The 22,933-nt window shown below is 47.2% G+C and overlaps 1 protein-coding gene across 6 annotated transcripts in view; it reads right to left on the minus strand.

Moving 5' to 3' along the window:
• LOC138498171 (zinc finger protein 605-like) overlaps positions 1-14,394 on the minus strand; it is a 195,866-nt gene extending 181,472 nt beyond the window's left edge. For 3 of the 6 annotated variants that reach the window (XR_011278712.1, XM_069622055.1, XM_069622051.1), the window contains exons 1-2: positions 14,083-14,394; positions 12,900-12,950 (exon numbers count right to left, since the gene is read on the minus strand). The gene's annotated coding sequence lies outside the window, so the exon portion shown is untranslated. Of the gene's footprint in view, positions 1-11,115; positions 11,213-12,890; positions 12,951-14,082 lie in introns of all 6 variants that reach the window. The other 3 variants (XM_069622053.1, XM_069622052.1, XM_069622054.1) reach the window with 3 other exon arrangements.
• Positions 14,395-22,933: the final 8,539 nt, after the last annotated feature.

Consider the following 22,933-nt stretch of genomic DNA (forward strand, 5'->3'; position numbering starts at 1 on the left):
TTAGTGAATATTTTCCAACTTTTTATTTATTAGGGCTCCCTGTATCGCCAGAAGTTTACATTTCCTTATGATTCTTTTAACCATTGGTTTGTCTGTTATATGGGAATTAATTAGGACGCCTAAATATTGTGCCTGGCTTGTGCATTTTATTTTTTCTTGTCTGATCTTCCATGTATATTGCTTACCAGTTTTTCTTTTTGATCCCTTTAGATTTTGTAATACAAGGATCTCAGTTTTTGCTGCATTTATCACAAGTGCATTTTATTCTGTGTATTGTGTCACAGCAGAGGTCTTTCACTGCAACCCAATTGGCGTTAAATCCAACAGGACAATATCGTCCACATACAATATGTAGCTCAGTGGATTCCCATTGATCTTTGGCGGAAATGCCCTTACCTCTTCGATTTCTCTACCTATGGCCTCAAACAGGTTAAACAGAGTAGCACGCAAGGAGCAACCCTGTTTAACACCTTTGGATGTTGTTATTGCCGCAGAGAGGGAGCCCTTCTAGTCTGATTTTAATCTCTGTGTTGGAGTAGAGTTCTTGTATTGCCCTTAGTAAACTATTAGGACACGTCTTTGCTCCCAACTTGGTCCATAAAAGCTCTTGATCGACACTATCGAAAGCGTGTGCCAAGTCAACAAACGCCAAGTATATTTGTTTTACTCCTAATGGCCTCCATTTTTTGGCAGGTTAATTAGGAGGAATTTGAGACCACATCCGACCCCCCCTTAAAAAACCAGTTTGACGGACATCAAAGTTTCCTGTGAGCTGGATCCATTTTGTGAGATGGTTCAACAATTGTGTGCCAAAGATTTTACCCATGACGTCTAAGAGCTATCGGCCTGTAATTTCTCGGTTCCGATCTTAAGCCCTTCTTGAATATCGGCACTATGATATCTCTCTTCCATGATGTCGGGATCCTCAGTTTTTTTCAAAATGATATGTCCACTCTTCCGGATGTTCTTTGAGTGTTTGATTTGACAAACCATCCGGACCGGGGTCCCGCGAAGTACTAATTCTCTTAATATTCTCTAATATGTCGTCTCTAGTGATCTCGATTTCCCATCGATCTTCCTCTTCCTGACCTTCAAATTTATCTTGGTTTGTGCGGTGTAATGAGCGATCCATTGGACCTACGTCACCATATTACATTGCATTGCTTGTTGGCCTCTATTAATGTTATTAATGATTGACCAAAGCGCTCTTGGTTCTTTTTCTGCCATTACTTGTAAGATGTTTTCAGCATCGCGCTGCAGCATGATATATTTATGGGACTGTAGCTAGTATCCGTAACCCAGTTCACCATTTTTATTTCACATTTTCTGTTTTCTTTGTCTGTGGTCTGAATTTCTCTAATTTTCCTCGTCAGGTCTCATGTTTTTGCAGCAATCTCAGGGTCACAGACATGGTCTTTTGAAACTTGGTTTGTTACCCCCGATTTGACTTTGTTCAAACTGTTGTAAAACTGCCGGATATTCAATCGCATCAATTTCTTTTCTTTTTTCATGATCAATTACGGTCTTTGTTAGCTTAGTGATTTTTGCCTTTTTCATTCTTAATCGATTTCTTCCCGGCCTTGCATTAACTCTACGTTGCCATGTAGAAGCGGAGGTCTTTTTGATACCAGATATTTCGATTCTCACTATATTATGATCACTTTCTAACATCAGTATCACTGTAAGGTTATTTATTTTGTCAATCATCTGCTCCGAAACATAGAAATAGTCCATTATTGACTTGGACTCCTCCCTTTCCCACGTTGGTTTTGGGGGGAATATCTCCCTTGATGTTTCCGTTCAGTATCAACCTTTCTCTCACTACCATCTCATTTTCCCAAGTTGTTTTTAATGGTTTCTTTTTCTTTTCTTGGCAGCAATAGGATGCATTTTCATTCTCTACCCTCAAAAGTTCCATGTTGAGATCGTATAATATTAGGTTTGTTTTTTTCCCCTGATCATTATCTCGTCAATCAGGTCACAGATTAAGTCCAGGAAGATCCAATCGCCCATTGCTTTATGTTGCCAATAGACATTGATGATGAACAATTTCCAATTTTTATCTTCCTTTTGTTCTTTGAGTGCAATCAGTGTCAGTTAGATATATGGCGATGTTTTGCTGTTCTCACTATGCAGAGACCTGTTTCAATACAAACCATGGTTACTAGGCCAGCCATGGGTTGGCCCTTCACCTGTTTGATGGCAGGGTTTAGTGCCATTTCATAGCCTTCAGCACAGGGGTGAGTTAGCAGCCAAGTCCCTTGGAGACACATTATGTCTAGGTTTTTCAGGTGCGTTGAAGTGTTTCCAAACAGATAGACAAATCCTCTTGTGTTCCACAATCCCATCTGTTTTATGTCGTCCTTTATTTTTGGATGTTAACTATCGCTCCATTTGTTTAAGGCACCCGCCACCCAGCTCCAGTTTTCATGTTCCCTGTTACTAGGCCTTTTGACATACATAAAGAATTGATTGATATGATGCTAATCTTAACGTGCTACTCGTCCGTTGAATGTACTTTCATGCAACAAAAGGAAACATGCCCATTGTCCATGAAAGATGCGATTCTATTACAATGGACAATGATAAAATGTACTATATATCCAGATCAGAACACTTGAAACATTAGACAATAGTAAAGTCATTGAGATGAATGAACATTAGACTACTGGGTATATTCAGTTGAAATAGACATTTTGAGATCAGAAAGAGATGAATACAGTGAAGCTAAAAGGTGACCTGCCCTTACCTTGACCAACAAACAATTAGATTCAGCAAGTATGGGAGTTCGTAGCAGGAGAACAGGTAGCACAATAAGGAGTTGACTTCCAGTGCTCACAGGTAGCACGATCAAGAGTTCCAGTGCTCAGAGATTTTCTCTGGATAAATATCAAGGGGTTTATAAAGGATTAGAAAAGTGGGTGTGCATGTGTAACATGTTTCTGGCGCGGTCTGCTTCAGGGGAGCCTGGAGACACTGGTTTTGGGGAGGCCGTGTGTACAATGGACCCTGTGCGGAAGATACCTTTGAAGTGTACATGGTGTTTGGCACCTTGGCCATTCCCACCCTGTCAGCCCCCTTGGTAGCACACGGCCACAGGTGCGAACTGCCATTGATAGTGGATGGGGGGATGGATGGGCAAGAGGCGTGCATAAAAGGGCCCCAACAGTACTGATGGGAGACACACTTATGTGGATTGCAGGGGCGCGGTCTGCTTCAGGGGAGCCTGGAGACACTGGGTCTGGGGAGGCCATGTGAACAATGGCCTGTGTGCGGAAGATATCTTTGAAGTCTACATGGTGTTTGGTACCTTGGCCGTTTATAATGGAGGGAGGATGGATTGTTGCAGAGGAGGTGAGCGATAAAGGGCACCAACCATTATTTCATGTCCCTCAGACAAGTGAGTGTGTCCTTGATTCACAGAAAAATTGAAACAACTATTCATAAAAGCTCTTTTGGATTTTATTTTGTTGCTGATGTTGATGGCACAAATATACAACACATTGTATACTTCGGGTTGCAGCACAGTGTGGGAAAATCCCCTTTACTGTCCACTGTCACAGGGAATTTGGCACGAATGGCTCCAATGACACAGGAGGGTATTACTCGTAGAACACAGTATCCATGCCTCCCATGAAGCCACCATGTAAACAAACGATAGGTCACCAGCCTGTACCACCTGTGGAAGAGAAACATACATACTGCATTTAAATGAACCTGATAAGTGCACAAACCTTCGTTGAAAATGCATCCTGTATCCAATGGCATAGTTGCCCATACAAATGTTACTTCATGGATCTATCAGCTTGGGCTTTAAAGTGGAGACACATTACTTACAAAAGTTATAATGTTTGGGGCACAGAGAAATATTGTTTCTTAGTTGAAATTGAAAGACACATAAAATGACCTCTATGATTTCCCCAAAGCGCAAGAGATGTATCGAATTGCCAGACTACATTCATTTGGCAATGATAGATCAAAGTTACGACAATATAGGAGACAAACATGAAATGTTAGTGGCCTCAGTGGTCAAAATGACATCACATCTAAGGCACACTTACTCGTTACTTGGATTGCGAGGGCGAACTGTTGCGCAAAGTTCGTGCATAAGCACCATCATAATCCTCAACACGGACCTTGTGAGGCAGGATGCCCTGAAGTCATGCAGCTCGGTAACGCATAGCGGCAGTGCGTCTTCTTCCGATATGTAGGCCAAGCATCCATAGTTTTCTCTGCAGCAGCAGTTCTCCTCCTCGGTTGGCATGACCTTGCACCGATTGCAGGTACAACAGGTGGAAACGTCTTCCATGCGACTAGGCTCTGTATCCAGTGATTCGTCTTCCCAACTGTCGTCCAATGCACCATAGTTTCTGCATCTTTCTATATCAAATAATTCTGCCTCGGAATACTCTGGCTCGTACTGGTAGGGATGTATTGTTGCCATTATACAACAAAAAAATGTAAATCGATAGTAATGCTAATGCTAGTACAAGTATCTGTTTGCATGGGCTCCAAGCAACGATGGTAGCTGAACAGAGCATAAACGAGTCACAGGCTATGCAAAAAAGAAAAACTGAAACGACTGAAAAAGCAACTCTGATGTCTGATGAGAAGCGGTCTGTTTATACTTATTGAGGAAAGAGGTGTCCTGCCATTTCCACGGAGACACGTCATTAGCTGGCGCACTGAGAATGTTGAAACAAGACGTTAATTTGCATCGTAAAATGGGCCGTATGCGTCTAGTAAGGTCAGCTTCAGGGGTGGGTGATATGATTTAGTGCCGCTGGGGCACTTGAGCTTAGGGCAATCGATGCACAGATAAGATTAGCACAAGATGGCCGTGCCGCGCACGAGAGGCAATCAGCACAGTGAAGTATAATGGAGGGCGACCATGTTAAGAAAACACTAGACAGCGGTGCACGTTACTGTTAGAAACCTGTGGGACACTTCAATGGCAGTGCTTCCAGTGGTACCAGAATTTCCAAGGAGGGAAGATCGTGACAGTTTTAAAGCAAACATACTGTCCGTTTTTTGCTTACCCGAGTCAAGGCGTGGGAGGAGGAAGAGGCTTGTCTCTGTCGGTGTCTCTGACAAAGGCTGGTGTCCTGAAGAAATGGACGACTCGCTCCAGACGCCACACTGCCTGGTGATAATACCTGGACCGCGTGACACCCGGAGTAAGACTCCATGCAGGAGTGGGAAAAACCCCTTTGAAAGGAAAAAACCCAGAAGAGGGTATCCTGAAATGAGCAGAGCAGGAGTCTGAATCCAGAAAGCATTGCGCAGAACTCAGAGAGAACAGCAGAGCAAGGCAAACTGAGAATGGGGAGTCAAGGAGATCGAAGCAGGAAAGAGGAACAGAAAAGCAGCACAAGAAAGGCAACAGGAGCAGGTGAGAAAACAGAGCAGGGGGAGCGCTGAGCTAAGGAATAGGAACAATACCTTAGCGTGGAGATACAGTTCCTTCCGTGGCTGTCTGTTGTGTAGTAACTGTGTAGTCTGTTTCCATGGAAACGTGAAAGACCGCAAAAGCGGCAACAGCACTGCCATGAACAAAAGAACATACTTTAACTACTATGCACAGTAGGTGCCATGTTGGAAGGGAGAACACTAGCTGTTCTCTTCTGGGGGGGGGGTGAATCATGACAGCATGCCCCCCTCCCTAAAGGCAGAAAGACGATTGAATTAACTGAGAAGGCAGAGTGCATGTACAAAGGAACACGGTTCTATGAAGGCATCATGAAGCAGGACACAAACAACAGATTTAAAGTTCAAATAAAATAATTCTATTATGAATAAAATAATTCTATTTAACTCAATGTCAGGATGGATGAAGGCCTAACTTGCCCTAAACTAAGGTGGGATTTCCCTTGCTAAAGAAACTAAGGAAAGTCAGAGTCAGAAAGTTGAATTTAGAAGTCTGTATCCAAAACCTATCCTCGCTTTCACAACTAAAGCTAAACAATGTGTAGGGATGTCAGCAATATCTGAATTTCAGATATATTTGTCATCAGATCTTGGCTTTGCCAAAAGCTTTCCTTTAGCTCGGTATTCAACGTCTGTTGCTGCTTGCATATTATACGGTCCTTCATTTCCTCTCACCCCGTGGATTCAGGTTGGTTTCATCGTACACATGCTTTTCTATTCACTCTCCATTCATTTTGGGTTTCCCACAGCCCCGAGCAGCGCTCCGGATCGAGTGATTCTCCATCCTCACTCGCCGGTCCTTGCGTCTCCTGCGGGTAGCTGTTCTGCTCATCTCGGCTCCGCCTGCAAGTCTTCCTTCAAAGGCTAGCCCCGCTCACACTTCAGTCTCTCTCAGTATTCTGCCGGCAGCTCCGCTTTCTCTTCGCAGACCCTGTCGGGCATTTGGCTCCTCTCTTTTGTGTCTGCTGTGCAACTCAGACCATTGAGGCTCCCCCATTCGTGCCAGCACCGACTTCAGGGCACTGGAGATCTCGCTGGGGTCCCCAAAATATTCAGGGATCTCCAAAAAATCCAATCCACTGAAAATTAGAGAGCACCCGCAGTCAAGTAAAAGTCAGCTTTATTACAAAACTCATGGCCGGGAAATCAGATGCCGCTCCATAAAAACAGGCCCACAGTGGCCAAAATATTTACATTCAAATTACAGCAAATTAGCATATTCAAATAGAAACAATTGCAACATTGAGAATGAAGCCACGGACTGTTGTAACCAAAACCCTATACAAAATATGTAGCTAAAAAGATTTGATTGGCCAATCATACATTTCCCAGACCTACCCACATCCAACCCCCAATGCAAAGTCATAATTATGGGCAGTACATTCATGCGATTGACAGCTTACACATTTTGTGAATGAGATCACCATGGCTGTTAATGGTTAATCTAGCATGTTGCAATCTACTGATGTGACCGGTGCCAATCAACTTCAAATGGGGATGAAGATATCAAGCCATTGCTACACTGAAATGGATACTCAAAATCATTGCTCTAGTCATCCCAAACCCGTTCTGGACCTGCTGAGACAGCGCTTTAATAATCTCTCTGAGGCACTGGGTGAAGGCCACTTGGACTTCATCTTGGATCCAGCCAGTTTGGACTATACAGGACAATATACTCTTATTCATTGCCAGAAATACATTGGAAAGTGGTGGCCAACGCCCATCATGTGATTAGGTGGACACCAGATATCACCAGACCAGAGCGACAGACCCGAAAGAGGAAAATCATGTGAGGAGGAAGATCCAGATGAAAATCGAGGACTAATATGATGAATAAGAATAATTGTGATAATGCAGTAAAGGTGCAAATACAGCGCTACCAAAAGGGGGGCGCACCTATCAGTTGCAGGAATGATGGGTAAAAGGAGAGGCCATCCCTAGAGGGGGAGGAACACCATTGACAGCTGCACCATGTATCTTATGTACCGCGTGCGCCGACGTAGCTTGAGGAGTTCATGAGAAACAGCAGGGGTGGGGACAGGGACCCGGGGACCAGGGTAGCATAGCATAATGTTAACTATACAATAACCGCAAAAACATGTAGGCCTAAGTAAAGCCACCTGGGTGACAGGAATTTCGAGCACTTTCGCTTGAGGGTTGCTGGAAAATGTGTTCAACCCAACCATTTCCAGGAGATTGTAGTCATTGGAAGATGGGTCTAGCAGATACTTACGATGTCTGTGAGCCAGGCTCCTGGGCATTCGCTGGGAAAGGAAGATCACAACACTGGTAAATTGAAGGCAGACAGGCCTGGGAAGAGCGTTGTGGGGATAGGGGACAAGCCGGGATGGCACCAATCAGGTGATGAGTTTTGTTGTCCTGGGTGTGCAACAGCATCTTGTGGCTTGCCCATGTCAGCTGGGCATTGGTTGAATGTTGTGTGAATATCTCTTCATTGCCAAACCCAGGTTGCATTGTGTTTCTCATGCAATTATTAGTTGCGGTGGTCAGCACAACTATCTCATGAAAGGTCTGTTTTCGTGGGAAGGTCTGTGAGGTCATTGTGGGTGGTTATGGGCAGAGGATGGTAGAGGACTTGCTCCAATCATGTTTGTCTAATTTATGCCTAGCTATAGGGGGCTGAGGTAATCCCACCATTAAGCTTTGTATGATTGTTAACCCCTTAACTGCTGGAGGGTTTTCCCGCCCAGGGCAGAGCCCTTTTTTGGACATTTCAGTATGTCGGCACGCAATCCCTTGTTACAGGTGGTATCCCGGCCAAAATTGCACCCTTTTCTTCCCACATGTAGGCGGATTCCTAGTTGCCTGTAAGGGGGTGTGAGAAAATAACAAAAAAGTGACAGAAGCGTGTGGGTTTTTTCGTTCTAACAGCTAGGAACAAATGGTTTGCTGTTCAGAATTCGCCATTTTCCAAGCTTTCAAGAACAGGTTGAGTGGAAACAAAAACACTTTTTTTACATGGTTACCATCAGTTTTGTGAGAGGTAGATGATTTGGACGAAATGGAAGAGGAGGGTAGGAAAGCTGAATGAGAAGACAGAAAGGTATATATTTCTGAAAAGTAGACAGAATTCAGGAAGGGGTCATTTGCACAGTTCAGGCAACAACGATCTAAAATTCCCATAGTTTGGGAATGTTTTTGAAAAAAGAAATAAATAAGGTATGCGCTGAGCATGTTTGGACTAGTAAGGTAATGGCTTCTGTGAATATTGAGAAAAGCACTGCACCATTTCCCCCTCTTCTAGTTAGCAAATCACACATTTTTCGTAATGTTTCACAAAATGAGCAATACCACAAGCCCCAAAAATTGAGTCATAGTACACAGGATTTGTATGCTGGTGGCCTAAACAGACGTACTTGGCATTTGAAAATACAGAAAACAAATGTGGTGAAGAATGGCAAGCATACATTATTTGAAAGAGCCCAGGCAGAACTTTTGAAGGATATGTGACCTGCACAGGTGACAAAAGTGTACAATGCCTAAAGCGGCGACTAAATGTTGGTCACATTTCAGAAATGAAAGGGCTGTGTAACTAAGTGCTGTAGGAAATGTATGGAAAAGTTAACAAAACCAAATGAGAACAAATGTCCTACCTTCCCACAGGTGTCCCAATAAAAATCTGTTGGTGCACTGACCTGGACGCAAAGGGAAAAGGCTGATTCACTGAAACAATTAACGCCCTGCCCTGCGGAAGACTGGATTTGGTTTTGTGGACAACTGACAGATTAAGGCCTGGGGTGTAAGACACCAAGGAAAACAGGGAACCCCATGCATTTCTGAAAAGGAGACACCCGTTGGAATCCGAAGAGGTCTGACTTGCACAAATCACCCTAGAATTTATTACCCACAAGGCCTGGCAAAGTCAAAAATTTAGGGGGGAAAACACAAGGTTCACACATTTGCCACCAGGTAACCACCAAAACACGCCAGCAACTACACATGTCCTACCATCCCACATGTGTCCCACCAAAAAGTGTACCTCACGTGTGGAAACAAAAATATACCGTACCAGGCCTGGCGAACTAGGCCTAATACATTCTAAGAAAGTGTAAGCGTGCAGACAGGAAGTGGGAGGGAACAAGTGGCCCAGTCCAGCAGGGCCCTGGGTTAAGCACAGAGAGGTTAACCTTCTCGTGGAATGAATTCTAGAAGTGCAGTAGTGGTGGGCAGAGTGCAGAGGCCTGGTGGGGGTGCCTGGGACCTGTGTGGCTCTGGAGGTGCAACAGGCGACCAGTCAGCAAACAGAGCAGAGTTAGTGAGAGAGTTAGGCGGGAAGTGGGCATGAATAGAGAGGAGGTTAACAAGGGAGAGAGAAAGAGGAAGAGAAGAAGGTGGTCTTGAGGAGTTTCCGGAACTTAAGGAGATCTGGATCAAGACAAGAGAGGCAGGGAGGTTGTTCCAGACGGAAGCACCTGCAGAGGATAAAGATATACCCCCAAAAATTTGTTTTGAAAATCGGCTCACCCGCAGAGAGTTGGAAGAGGACAAGCGGTGGGCTCTCAAAGGCGAGTATTTAGAGAGAGAGAGTTGTAGATGGTGCGGGCCCCGGCCCCAGAAAGCCTTGTGGACTATGCAGAGGGTCTTGAACTTGATCCGTGCAGCCAGTGGAGGGATTTCTGCACCAGAGAGATTCGGTCCCTGGGCTTGAGGCCAGGGAAAAGTCTTGCAGTTCTGTTCAGGATGAGTTGAAGAGGTCGAAAAGTTGAAGTAGGAAGATCGAGAAAAAGACTGTTGAAATAGTTCAGTCTGGAAAGAACCAGGGCTCTGGAAACGGAGAGCGTCTGGGGGAAATTGAGAAAAGATAGAATACCTCTGAAGAGGTGCAGCTCGTAGTGGGACTTTTTAGAGATGTGAGAGGAGAGAGTGGAGTCGAAGATGACCCCTAGATTTTTTGACTCACTAGTGGGCGAGTGTGCCGGGTCAAGGGAGGCCGCCATAGTGAAAGTTGGAAAGCAGGAGCAGGGGTGCCAATGAGGACGATCTCCGTCTTGCTGGCATTGAGGCCGAGATTGTTCGCAGCACACCAAGACAGAATTGCGGACAGTCAGGAATGAGCGAGGAAGAGGAGGCTGCCGAGGGTAGCCTGAAAGAGTGCCGATTGTTGTCAGCATAACACTGAGGTGTAGGAGGTGAAGGCAGAGATCCTGCGGGACAGAGGGGCCATGTAGACATTGAAGAATCAGGAGGATAGGTTAGAACCCTGGGAGAAACCACAAGTAGAGAGTGATAGCAGAGAGAAAACACCCAAGTTCCAACTGAGAAGGACGGTCAGAGAGAAAGGAGGAAAGCCACGCCAAGGCCTGATCAGTGATCTCCAGGGTGTCACGGAGATGGTAGATCAGGATATTATGGTTTATTGTATCGAAAGCAGAAGAGAGGTCAAGAAGGAGGACAGAGGGAGAGTTAGAGTCAAGATTTGAGGGGTCTTCACAGGTGTTCTGAAGAGCAGTTTCCGTGCCTCTGGATTTGGTTTTGTGGACAACTGACATATTTAGGCATGGGGTGTCACAGACACCAAGGAAAACAGGGAACCCCATGCATTTCTGAAAAGAAGACACCCGTGGCAATCCAAAGTGGTCGGACATGTGAGAATCGGCATAGAATGTATTACCCACAAGGCCTGGCAAAGTCCAAAATGTAGGGAAAATAAATTTAAAACACACATACGTTTCAGACATTTGCGACCAGGAAACCACCGAAACACGCCGGCAACACATGTCCTACCTTCCCACAGGTGTCCCGATGAAAACCATACCTCGCTTACCTGGGCAAAAAAAAAAAATAAATAAATAAATAAATAAATAAGTCGACCATCAAACCAACAGAGCAGTGGTTCCAGGAAGACCGGGCAGGGCCACCATCCCTCCCGGCAGGGCAAAGTTGTAATGTAGTACAGCCAAAGCTCCAGGATGGTCAGGGGTGATGTCCACAGCCTTGGGCAACTGTCTCCCTTGTGGGTCAACGGTCCCCAAGCCCAGCAGCTGTCCCAGGGAGCCCCGGTAGTGTCGCCACCCCTCTCCGGAGGGAAAGCTCTAAATCAACGCAGCCAGAGCGCCAGGACGGTTGGCAGTGATGTCCCCGGACACTTGTTTCCCATGTGGGTCGACCATCCCCAAGGCCTGCGGCGGTCCCAGTGAGCCCAGGCAGGGTCCCCTACTTCCTTGGAGGGCAAAGCTTTTAACACAGCATGACAAGAGCTCCACGGCGGTCGGGGGTGAGGACGCCGGCCGTGGGTGCCTGTCTCCCATGTGGGTCGACCGTCCTCAAGTACAGCGGCAGTCCCAGGGAGCCCCAGCATGTTCCCCATCCGTCCCTGGAGGGAAAAGCTGCAATGGAGTGCAGCCACAGCTCCAGGACGGTCTGGGGTGATGCCCCCGGCCTTGGGCGGCTGTTTACCATGTGGGTCGACCATCCCAAAAACCCAGTCCCCGGGAACCCCTGCAGGGTCCCCATCCCTGCCCAGGGGGCAAAGCTTTAATGCGTCCATAACTCCAGGATGGTCGAGGTGATGTTCCTGGCCTTGGGCGTCCATTCCCCATGTGGTTCGACCGTCCCCAAGCCCGGCGGCGGTCCCAGGGACTACTTTGGTGTTTCTAAGGTTACAAGCCTGAGAGGACCTCTGATACAATGTTGTGGGGGAAGGTAAAGTTAAACAGAAATGATGCACAATTTATGGTCATATGCTTTCTGTTAAGTTTTTGACACATGCATGAAGCTGATTATTATTCAAAGTGTCAAGAGAATGTGACATGCTTAAATAACAAATCTTTATTTCTCTGTGTCCAATTAGAGGAAATCAAATAAAAATAGAAGTAATAAACAGGGTGAGGTTGTTTGTAACTTACACCATATGCTGTTAATTTACGCTACCTCCAGGGCAGCAGCACTACCAATGAGTCACAAATGCTGCCTTGGAAGCCACATATATAATAGTGGGCTAACATGCTGCCCTAGAGGCAGTACTAATAATGCTGAACATTATCCTATAGCTCTATAAGTGCTTGCAGCAGCGTAGCACAAACATCAATGAACATTTTCTACTGCCTGCAGCGCATAACAACCACCAACTGATTGTTTGAATTGCCTTCGGGGCTGTACCTATCATTATACGGCGTTTTCTGCCCTGTAGGCTGCACGATTACAAATAAGCATATTATTGTGCCTACAGTGCAACCATAGTACCATTGGGCTTTACATGCTGCCTCGGATGCAGCACAGAGCTCTACTTATAGTGTATGATTGGTGGATAATTCACCATTGTCAATCAGCAGTCTAAGCTCCCCTGAAGGTACCATAGTAATAGGGGGTACTGTCTGATTGCCCGTAGAATCCAGGGCAGCATGGTTCTCCATTCATTGGTTGTGCCTCATGACTCAAGCACACTGCCTAATCTTCACCAAACTCGTACCGTGCCCAGACGCTCACAGCAGAGGTAAACGTACATTTCTCACCTGATGCAATGAAAATAATCCTTCAACAGGAAAAATAATCTTCATCTGTAGCTGTTGAATTAAAAGCACATCGCTGGTTATGAAGATTATGTATATCATAAAATCATAAGCAATCGAGGAAACAAAGGAAAGGAGAGGAAAGCAAAGCAAACAAGAACACTTTTTTTTAGCAAAACAATCACTTTTTTACACTGTAAGATGTTTGCCTCTGTGTGCAGACTGGTCTCGAATCCTGGCTTTACCAAGTCACTAAAGTGTGTGCTCCTGGACACCTCATATGACCAATCTGCCAAACACGGAAGTGCCTAGAAGGGAACCATGGTGCACTGTGCGCTACTGGGAAAGCCTCACTGCTGCTGCTGCAATGCTGGCACTGGCCTCCCATGCACTGGCCTTCCTCCCATGCACTGGCCTTCCTCCCATGCACTGGCCTTCCTCCCATGCACTGGCCTTCCTCCCATGCACTGGCCTCCCTCCCATGCACTGGCCTCCCTCCCATGCACTGGCCTCCCTCCCATGCACTGGCCTCCCTCCCATGCACTGGCCTTCCTCCCATGCACTGGCCTCCCATGCACTGGCCTTCCTCCCATGCACTGGCCTTCCTCCCATGCACTGGCCTCCCTCCCATGCACTGGCCTCCCTCCCATGCACTGGCCTCCCTCCCATGCACTGGCCTTCCTCCCATGCACTGGCCTCCCTCCCATGCACTGGCCTCCCTCCCATGCACTGGCCTCCCATGCACTGGCCTTCCTCCCATGCACTGGCCTTCCTCCCATGCACTGGCCTCCCTCCCATGCACTGGCCTTCCTCCCATGCACTGGCCTCCCATGCACTGGCCTTCCTCCCATGCACTGGCCTTCCTCCCATGCACTGGCCTCCCTCCCATGCACTGGCCTTCCTCCCATGCACTGGCCTTCCTCCCATGCATTGGCCTCCCTCCCATGCACTGGCCTTCCTCCTATGCACTGCCCTTCCTCCCATGCACTGGCCTTCCTCCCATGCACTGGCCCTCCATGCACTGGCCTTCCTCCCATGCACTGGCCTCCCTCCCATGCACTGGCCTCCCTCCTATGCACTAGCCTTCCTCCCATGCACTGGCCTTCCTCCCATGCACTGGCCCTCCATGCACTGGCCTTCCTTCCATGCACTGGCCTTCCTCCCATGCACTGGCCTTGACACTCACTTCTCCTCTTGCCAAAATCCTCGGGAGCCTGAAAGCCTCATCCTCTGACGTCACTGCAGACCCCCTTCTCTTCTGACGTCACTGCAGATGCACAAGAGAAGGCTCCCTCCCCCTGCTCTCAGTTTATAGAGGGGCCTGGATAGGTGTTAGCTATGAATGTCCTGCGAGGATCGTGAAAAGACCCTGCAAGATATTTCCAGACTCCAGACACCTCCTCATAATCACCTGTCTTGAGGGGGGGGGGGGGTTCTCGCTCCGGATTCCGAAAGCGACTCGGTAGTGACGTGCGTAGCAACGCCCCGCCTCCTCTCCTTCACGTGACTAGCCCCGCCTCCTCTCCTTCACGTGACATGGTCGCAATGCCTATCCGAGAAGCGGATCGCAGCAACGCCCCGCCTCCTCTCCTTCACGTGACTTTGGGCACGTTGCTTTCCCTAGCCTGCACGTTGCGTCTGACGTCATCTCGTCGTTCACTGTGAGCGGGAACAGGGAAGGCGACCCCATGCTTCAGCCAGTTTCTTCCTCTGGGTCACTGGGCCCCGTTAAGGGGTGCCAACCCCGGGTTCTGCCGCAGAGGGAGGCTGGAGCAGCAGAGCCATCCCCTGCTGTTGTCTTCCTCACCAGCACCCAGCTCCTTATTGCCACATGATTTCAGTGAGCAGTAAAAGGCCTGTGAGCACATGGCGAGGATGGGGAAAGTGGCTTCCACACAGGCAGTTACTTTGTACACACCCTCACTCCGCCACAGCCTTTCATATTCCAAAGATGCCCATTTCTACAATAAACTGCTTACCTGCCAAACGCGACTTTCATTTGAAGCAGCTCCAATCAAGATGGGGGACGCAGTGCCGGATTACACCCTGCGGAGGCCCCTAGACAGTTGCAATGTCACCACCCCCCAAATGATCTCAATGCGGTTAACATTTTCTGCACTGCTTTATTTACCATCGTTTTCTCGCAACCCCTACAAGGATTTGGGCGTATAGGCAGGTGCCTACTTGGCCTAATGGCTAATCAGGCACTGGGGGTTAGGACGAAAGTTACAAATATACCCCTTCCGGAAAGGTTCATGCATTTGTCAAATTGCTTTATTATAATTTGTGTACATTCTAAATCATCTCTTTAAATCTGAGTGTTTTCAAACACAAACATTATTTATTGAGCATTATAGCAACCAGATTAGAATAATCCCAAATAGACAGTGGATGATGTGCTCAATTCACCTTAGTTGAGGACTGCCCTCGAATCCCTGATTTATCATTTAAGTAAGGTGTGTGATCCTGGGCACTTCATTTTATCTCACAGTGCCATACCTGCACAAGTTCTAATTTGAACGACAGAAGTCCTGTTTTGACATCTAATGGAGGATATTTTTTAAAACAGAACAAATGTGTACATTATTTTTTGTGTGTGTGTGTGTGCACAAAACAGCAATATTAATAGGGGAAATGTGAGGATGTGTGCTGCAGATGGCAAAGAATCTCAGCGTGTTTGCTTTTAAAATGAAGGCAGGTAGGGTGATGTCCTGCAGCAGCCCGGCTTATAATTTTGGTGCAGCCATAGGAGTAGGCAGAAAGTATTTTTCTGGGCAACCACAAGACTTTGAGAATCACAAAAAACATTCTGGATCCTGGTATATGTAACCCCTTGGAAAGCACCCAGAGAAAACCCAACGTACGTGGGGGAAATATCTTCTCATAAAACATCAGGAGGAGAAATCCCTTCTGCCGGAAATAAGATCCCAAAAACTCTTCCTTACTATTCAAAGGGAAAAGTAGAGGGCGAGCAAATGAGAGTAAAAGTGTGAAACCCAAATGGGAGAATGCAAGAAGAATCCTATATTGACTAGGAGAAGCAACAATTGGAGAATGGTCATATCCCCAAAAATATTTTTAGCCCCCTGAATGAGTATAGGAGAGAGTCAACATCCCCGTTATCTCTGACTGACTCAGGAACCTCTCAATTAGATGATGGAGTGGGGGGAGCACGTTAGAGAGGGCTGCCATGAAAATATGGAGGAAGAGATGCTGGCCGCTCAAGACTGGGAAATCAAGAGGGAGAGAGAAGTGAAAGAACTCCTGAAACCATCTCACACGCAAGCCTGGATTAACCGTCAAAGGGTTACGAGTCCCAGCAAAAATGATCCAGATTATATGCTGGAGTGCTTGGACCAGCATTCTGGGTGTTCCATGGTGAAATCTCCAAATGAAACACTTCAGTCCAACCAGCATAGGGGAAGGGCGTGTAAGAAACCTGAGGGTATTCTCCCAAGTAAACCTTGAGAATCCCTTATTCAGGCAGCCAGGGAAGGGCTGACACTCTCAGATCCCAACCCTGTGGGTGGACGAGTGAGGGAGGATCACCTGGGTAGGAGAGCCCGGGGTTGTGCTCGGGGGAATACTCCAGAAGTGACGCGTATAACACCAGAGACAAAGGCGAGGAGGACCAAGTCCCTGAGGCCTTCATAGGTTGTTCCATGTCTACCACCCAAAGAATGTTCCCGTACCCAAATCCAATGACTCTTCCATATCTTGCAAATCCCCTAGGAACCCAAACCATGTTACACTCATAAACCACAACTCCCAGAATCCCTGTTTTTCTGTTTCCTAACACTCCCAGTCATTCTTCTCCACGTCCCTCTGATTATGGTTTTCCACACCCCCAATCTATTTGGACCAAACACTACCGGTCCCCCTAATGCCCCCTTTTTATTTTCCGACAATAATCCTGGTCATTCCCACTTGTTCCATAAACCCTACAAATCTTGCCCTTCTGAATTTACCAAACCCCCTTGTACGAGGGCTATACTTTCATATAATACCTCTTCCCCTGCCTATCCCGTAGGATACCTGGAATGTCTACCCCCCACCCCCTTTCCGATAAGAACACTTTTCCACACCATAATAAACAACGGACTCACACCAGAACTGTTCACCTGACATGTCCCGACACAAGCGTCAGGCAGAACCTCTCACACCTGATGGCCCGTTCCTGTCCCCACAGGGATAAAGCGTGGAGCACAAGACGAGCAAGGGCGACCACACGTCCAGGGAGCTAACTCAGCACAGCAGTTCAAGAGGAAGAGAAAGACAGCACATACCAAGTGGGTGACAAGGAGAGAAGCAACCTTGCCCTTTCCGACCCAGGCCAGTGAAACCTCTGCAGAAGGAACCATAAGACCACGAACAATAGCCAGCGTGTGTTGCAGCAGATGTCTACGGTACACAAGACGCTCCTCTGCTGATATCCAAGCCGGTACCAACTGTCAAGATCCGAGTCCACCTCCCCTTTCTCCTCACCTGACTCCTCCGAGGTAAGTACACAAGGATCCGTCTCAACCTTGCCTGGCTTCTCCTTAGTCCTTGGAACCTTGCCTTTCTGTGTTCTGGTCTTCTTTTCGTGCAGGTAAGGTCTGGCTCCTCCGGAGGCCACCTTGACAGAAGAGTGGACCTGTCACCGGGGAACCACAGGGGGCCAGCCTCAGCTCTAGGGAAAAAGCCCGAAGGCAGAAAAAACCCTAGTCCATAGATGGGTTCGGAAGACAGGTCCTTAGATGGTACAGATCTTTAGTTTGCAGTTCCAAGATGCCAGGTATGATGACGTAGTCAGTGTAGCTGAAGGTAGGAATCCAAGAAGCTAATGCCAAGATACGGAGTGGAAGGGTAGCAGACCCTGGGAGAAGGGTAGGTAAAGGAAGGTATTGAAAAGAAAAGGTATACAGGAGTTAGAAGCAACAGGAAGGGACTACTGTACCAAATCAGGGAGAAGGCAACAGGAATGCCTCAAGTAGTCTGAAGCAGCGCTGAACCACCGCGGCGGAACGGAAAGGAACAACTCGCCAGAAGGCAGTGCGCCGGGAAGGCAGAAAGGTAGAAAGCAACAGGGGCTCAAGAAACCCAGAAGCGGCAAAGCGCAGCGCTTCCGCGCCTGTTAAAGAAAGGTATTACCAGCCAGAAGGGCTGAGAGGACAGCCGATAGCAAGTCCAGCAGGGAAGCTCCTGTTCACGGACGCGGAAACACAGTGCGAGAAGCACCTTCGCGGCCGGAGTTAGGATGGAGACCAGGTAGAAGGAAGGTAGATTGAAAGTTTAGAGCGAAAGAAGAAATAGGGAAGCGGAGAGGCACCGCAGCAGATATAACAGCGGCACCCGATAACACAGAGTAGAACTGAAGCGAGCACGAAGGCAATAGAAAGGTAGTGGACAAGGGATAAAGGTAAGGAACAAGGTGAAAATAGGGACTAGGAGGGTAATACACGGGATGGCGATAATCCAAAGTCGGAGCGTTGAGAAAGTGAAACAACAGATACAACGCACCGAGAAGTGGGCGGAGCCAGATTATATAAGCTCCAGCGCCATGTTGGACGCCATGTTGGGTGAGGACTAGACCGCTCACCGTCGGAACCGCCAGTGATTCCAATGTTTCCAATCTTGGGTCCTGACAGTATACCCCCTTCCTCTCGGGGTACCCCCCGGCTTGCCCGGGTGAAGGCGATGAAACCTTCTCAAGAGCCTAGGGGCATGAACATGGCTTACCGGTTCCCAAGACCTCTCCTCCACGGGATAGCCTTTCCAGTGAACCAGGTATTGGAGCCGACCTCTGTGGTATCTGGAGTCCACCAGGTATGCTACTTCGTATTCTTCTGGAACGGAACCTTACCAACCTCGACTCTTGCGGATGGGTCTAAGGAACAGGTCTACCTTGTACTCCTTGAGCAAAGAGACGTGAAACACTGGGTGAACCCTTTTGAGATAGTCAGGAAGTTTGAGCCGAAAGGCAACCGGGTTGACCTGTTGGAGAATTGAAAACGGTCCAAGATAACGGGGGGAGAATTTTCCAGCATGAACCCATCTAGGAAGAAATCTAGTTGATAACCATACTAGTTGTCCTGGTCCCCATGTAGGATTGGAAGCTCTGCTCCTATCTGCCCATCTCTTCTGTGATTGTTGGCTGAGTTGGTGTGCCTTCTTGGCGAGATCATGAACCTCCTGAAGTTCCTGTAAAACGCTGTTCAAAGCTGGAATCTTAGTGGCTAGGGAGCCAAACCCGGGTAGGTGTTTGGGATGAAAACCGTAAGTGCACAAAAAAGGACTCATTTGGATAGTGGTATGCAGGGTATTATTATAAGCAAACTCAGCTTGAGAAAGGAAACAATGCCATCTCTCTTGTTGTGTACTGCAGAAACACCGTAAGTACTGCTCCAGGTTCGCGTTTAACCTCTCGGTTTGTCCGTTCCTCTGGGGGTGGTATCCCGAAGAAAGGGCTCTGTTGATACCCAGGGTCTGACAAAGCGAAGCCCAGAATTTGGACGTGAACTGAGGTCCTCGGTCAGATACAATGGTCTGGGGTAGACCGTGTAGATGGACTATGTCTCGGAGGAAGATATCAGCAGTCTCAGAAGCAGAAGAAATGTGTTTAAAAGCTGAAAAATGGGCCAGTTTGCTGAATGAATCTATTGTGACCATAATCACCGTCATACCCTCAGAAGGGGGAAGATCGACGATGAAATCTGTAGAAATATGTTCCCATGGTCGTGACGGTAAGGTATGTTGTTGTAGGAGTCCGAGCGGTTTACCAGTTCGGTATTTGTTAGAGGCACAGATTGAGCAAGAGGTAACATACTGATATACATCAGTCTTCAATTTTGGCCACCAAAAGCCTCTTTGCAAGAGTTCATAGGTCTTTCTGATGCCCGGGTGACCCGACAGGGGGGTATCATGGCACCACGAAAGGACAAGCTTCTGGAGATCCTTTGTGGGAATGAAAAGGGCGTGATCATGATAGTACAGTCCATCCTTGCCTTGGATGACCGTGGCGGGTAGTTCTGCACCGGACTGATAATGAGGTATCAGATCTCGGAAAAAGGAGACAGTGGAGGCTAAGACTTTGAGATTTGGAAAAAGTTGGTCATGTTCATTGTAGGTTCCTGAACTGTTCCCGATACTTCATGATAAGGCGTCTGCCTTTTTGTTTTCTGTGCCTGGGATATAGGTTATTATGAAGTCGAACTGTAGGAAGACATATGCCCACCAAGCATGTCGGGCATTGGTGCACTCCATTTGTTGTAGAACTCGGAGATTGCGGTGGTCAGTTCTGATCACGAAGGAATGGGTTGCGCCTTGTAAGAGATGCCGCCATTCTTGGCAGGCTAACTTGATGGCTAAGAGTTCTCTCTCCAAGACAGAGTAGTTCCGTTCACTACTGGTGAGGGTCTTCGAGAAATACGCCACCGGGTGTTCGTAGCTATCCGCTGTCTTCTGTAATAGGATGGCACCTACTGCTCCTATTGAAGCATCCGTCTCTAGGATGTATGGTATGGTCTGGTCTGGCTGTATCAATGGGAGTGGAGGAGAAACATTCCTTAAGGGTCTAAATAGCTCTCTTTTGTTCATCCCCCAAGGCAAACTTGACTCCTTTCTTAAGCAGGGATGTGAGAGGAAGCACTAGGTTGGAAAAGGTAGGCATAAATCTTCTATAAAAGTTGGCTAACCCTAAGAAGCTTTGTAGCTCTTTGATAGTGCTGGGTTCTCTCCACTCCATGATAGCCTTGACCTTGGCTGGGTCCATCTCTATGCCTTCGCCAGATAAAACGAATCCCAGGTAGGATATAGATGGGTTCGGAAGACAGGTCCTTAGATGGTACAGAAGCGGCAAAGCGCAGCGCTTCGCCGCCTGTTAAAGAAAGAAATTACCAGCCAGAAGGGCTGAGAGGACAGCTGATAGCAAGTCCAGCAGGGAAGCTCCTGTTCACGGACGCGGAAACACAGTGCGAGAAGCACCTTCGCGGCCGGAGTTAGGATGGAGACCAGGTAGAAGGAAGGTAGATAGAAAGTTTAGAGCGAAAGAAGAAATAGGGAAGCGGAGAGGCACCGCAGCAGATATAACAGCGGCACCCGATAACACAGAGTAGAACTGAAGCGAGCACGAAGGCAATAGAAAGGTAGTGGACAAGGGATAAAGGTAAGGAACAAGGTGAAAATAGGGACTAGGAGGGTAATACACGGGATGGCGATAATCCAAAATCGGAGCGTTGAGAAAGTGAAACAACAGATACAACGCGCCGAGAAGTGGGCGGAGCCAGATTATATAAGCTCCAGCGCCATGTTGGGCGCCATGTTGGGTGAAGACTAGACCGCTCACCGTCGGAACCGCCAGCGATTCCAATGTTTCCAATCTTGGGTCCTGACACCAACCTTGACTCTGAGGAGAAAGAAAGCCATGCAGTTCATCACAGCCGGTGAGTCGAGTGGAGAGTCGATAAGAAACCGAACTGTGTTGAATGAAAAGTAGCTAAGGGCTAATTGAATTTTGAAAGCATAAAGAGCAATTCATGTAAAAGGGGGTAAACTAGCAACAGAGGAGTCCGGCACCACGTGGGTGTTCACTCAGGAAACTCTGGCTGATTACCCAATTATTGAAACTACTGTAACCAGAAGGCTTTGGGAAAAGCGAGAAGAGGGTTCAAAGTGGCCATACAGGGGTTTAGTAAAATCCTCTGTACAGTCCAAAGTGCTTGACCGACAGATGATTGTGAAGCTAAGGGAAGTGAATTCCGTATCGTAAGAGTCGAATGAGAAAAAGTCCGATTGACAGATTGGTAAACATGAATATGAACGAGGGATGCCAATAAAGAGGGGACAAAGTCTAAAGTCTCGAAATACAGTGTGTTGACAAGAGTGAACCCAAACAAGGGATGCAGACAAAGGGCGCAAAGTCTAAGTCCCAAAATACAGTGTGTTGACCAGATTAAACTGGACAAAAAGAAATTTTACAAAGTCACCAAATAAGTTGCATTGAAAGCCATAGTGAACCCGATCGAGGGAGGCGAACACTCGAGTCAGTTCTGAGCCTGAAAGAAGGGGATTGAAAAAGGCAACACCCACCGACCCGTGAGTGCAACAATTCAAAATATAATCAGGAAAACCTTTTTGAATGCAGGACATGCCAGAGGGAACCCGATAAAGAGAACTGATATTCGAGAGCGGTCTGAGCCCGGAAGAGGGGGAACCTACCATTGAAGAACTATCACCCTAGTACAGAGAAGAACTTTTTGTTGAACTTTTATTTAGATATTCTAAACCTGACAGACCCTCGAAAGCAGGAGAACACAATTTTCAGAGGTTCTGCCATCAGCAAAGACCTTTCTAGGGATCTGCGCCCGGAAGAGGGGGTTCCAGAGGTGAAAGACATCACCCTATGTACATGAGAAAAGGAACTCTTTGATCATTATTTGAATACATCAAACCCACAGCGGCAAGAGACCTTTTGATAGAAAAAAGACTTAACCACCGAATGCCCTGATTGCTTAAAGCAGAACTCTTAGCTCGTGCCGGGAAAGCTCGAGCGTGTGCTGTGCTCCAAAGTCCACTCTTGTTCCATGCTGAAAACGTGGGGAAGGGAGACCTCAAGTATCTCATCCTGACATATCATTTGTGAACACATCCTTCTTAAGAACATTATCTCACACTTTTTTTGTATTTAGTGTAAGCCTATGTGTTTGGATCTTTTGACTTAATATTTCTCCAGGAATCATGGGTGAGATAGGCATCGGCATTCAACATCGATGGTTTCTCCTCTTATCACCAGCTTGCTACCAGCAGAGGTGTGGGTTGGCCTGTCGGTGGTTTAAGCATCCTATGTAGAAATGCGATTTTTGATGATTCAGTCCTACTCTCTGAAGAGAATCCAGGCATTATGATAGTTAGGATTGCTTTGGAATCTTAACCATCCGAGTACTATTCTCCCGAAGTGTACCCCTCCTCATAGACACTATTTAGACTTATACATCCTGCAGAAAAAGAGAGAGAGCAGAAAACTGCTGATGCTCACAAAAAGAAAAAGCAACTGTAAT

This window comes from Ambystoma mexicanum, chromosome 5q (genome assembly GCF_040938575.1).
Source record: "Ambystoma mexicanum isolate Mex_15411 chromosome 5q, UKY_AmexF1_1, whole genome shotgun sequence".
NCBI classification, from domain to species: domain Eukaryota; kingdom Metazoa; phylum Chordata; class Amphibia; order Caudata; family Ambystomatidae; genus Ambystoma; species Ambystoma mexicanum.